The sequence below is a fragment of the Myotis davidii genome, unplaced genomic scaffold, assembly GCF_000327345.1.
Source record: "Myotis davidii unplaced genomic scaffold, ASM32734v1 scaffold10109, whole genome shotgun sequence".
In the NCBI taxonomy this organism is placed as follows: Eukaryota; Metazoa; Chordata; class Mammalia; order Chiroptera; family Vespertilionidae; genus Myotis; species Myotis davidii.
Genome location: NW_006299423.1, coordinates 1 through 2,035, shown reverse-complemented (window position 1 = coordinate 2,035; position 2,035 = coordinate 1). Strand labels below are relative to the sequence as shown.

The 2,035-nt window shown below is 35.7% G+C and overlaps 1 long non-coding RNA gene across 1 annotated transcript; it reads left to right on the top strand.

Moving 5' to 3' along the window:
* Positions 1-310: 310 nt before the first annotated feature.
* LOC102770727 lies at positions 311-649 on the top strand. Its single transcript, XR_436251.2, has 2 exons — positions 311-444; positions 560-649. It is a non-coding gene; the product is annotated as an uncharacterized LOC102770727 (long non-coding RNA).
* The last annotated feature ends 1,386 nt before the right edge of the window (positions 650-2,035 follow it).

Genomic DNA, 2,035 nt, shown 5'->3' with positions numbered 1-2,035 from the left:
AAATGTTTAAAATTTTCTTCCTACTCTTCTTAGATTCTATTACTTGAGCACTTGAATGTTGTTGAATAATAAAACTCAGAAAGTATAAAATAAAAATTGTAGCCTTGTTTCCTTTTACACAAAAGGAAACAAGACCAACCAACAGCCAAATATTTTACACATGCATACAAACTAAAAGTTAATTGTCAAACATTTGTACTTTATTTGTATACCTTTCATTTGAGCAGTGTATAATTAAAATTTTAATATTCTCCCCTAAGGTTCCTTAGGGTAAAAACATATCATTTATTATATAATATTAATGAAAGTTCTACTTTGTGTTAATTAATTTTCCAGGTGGTGAGTGGATTCAAATATTCTATTGACTTCACGGCCAGGGAAACCACATGTTCCAAGCAAAGACATGAAGAGTTGAGCGAAAGTTGTGAGATCAAAAAACATGGAGTAAGTAGTCATGCAACTCTCTAGTTATTCCCTGGATATCTACTTGATATTTTATACTTGTATAAGTATTTCATGAATAACACTTTTCTCTTTTGACTTTTGTTTTCACTGATAGGCAATTTTAAGATGCACTTTTGATGTTTACTATCCAGTAGGTGAGAAGAATAAAATTGACTCTACTTTCAAATGTCAATCACCACAAAAGGTATGTTTCTAATTAGTCAGCTTGGATAAATTTTGATCATTCTGCAATGTCCTATTTGGGGGTTGAAAATGAACCACTATTTAAATGAATTTGGGGACTATCTTTTTAAAATGGAGAGAACTCTCACATTTCTGTGCTGACCTCTCCTTTTTATGTCTAGAAAAGAAAACAACAGTCAGTCCCCTAATCTCACCCATTGTCAGTGTCCCATCCTTCAGGAGGCTCTCTCTTAATGAAGGGCAGCCCCTGCTGTGCAGAGCTAATACTAGCTCTGGGGCTTTAAGACATGCCTCAGATGCTTCACTGGCATCTGCCTCCATCCATGGGACTTGGGAGAAATACAGATCTTAGATCCCACTCCACTTTGATTGAATCCAAATCTGCATTTTAACATGGTCCCCAGGGTTTCATATCCACATTCAAGTGTGAGGAGCATTAGTTTGTATCATGTTTTCCAATTCTAAAGAGAACCTTGGGAGGTAAGCAAGACATTTCCCATTGTCAAGGATGAGACACTAAAAATTACAAAGATGATGAGATCCCGGAGTGGATAATAACATGATCAAGTGCTTGCTCTGTCCCAGGCACTGTACTGAGGACTTCAGGTTCCTGGCACCACTGACACTTCCTCCTGCATCCTGTTTGTCACCAGTAGTGAAATGTAGATAGAAATCATCCAGATCTTCAATGTGAATTGCCTCTTGTCTTTCTTTTTTTCTGATTTAGATTTTTGCCCTGTATAGGTATATATATAGTCTAACACAGGCGTTATACAAAGGCTGCATTTCAAGCTTGTAAATATGTCCTAATATGTTTCATCCCAACAAAGTAATTGTGGGCACATGCTGCATATATATTCAGTCCATAAAGCTATTTAGGGTCTTTTGCTATAAAAACTGTAATTGTGCTAATAGAATTAGTATCAATTAATAAATAATGTGCCATGGTGTTATGTAGTTCAACCACCCAATTTTTCCAGATGAAGAAAAACCTCTCAAATTTAGCGGAGTATTATTAAGAAATATCCACAAATTAAAAAATCTATCAAAAGAGGAAAAGATATTCATTCTCATCATTTCTGCAATATTAACATAGTATTTAAAACCTGGCTAAAGACTTGCTCCATTGTAAACCAAGTTAGCATTGCCAGGTCTCAGTCCCTTCTTTCTTCATTGAGAGTGTGGTTTCCACAGTAATCCATTCATTTTAATATTTCCTGGTTAGACTACATTGCTGAAAAGACCTCCAGGTCTTTCACCTTTCTGATCAGTACAAGTGGCAGAAACAAAAGAAGGAACAACTGTAAGTCCACCCCACACTTCCATGGTACCAATTCAAGGTCAAGAGCAGGATTCAGAAAAAGAACAAGGAATCATTCATGATCAT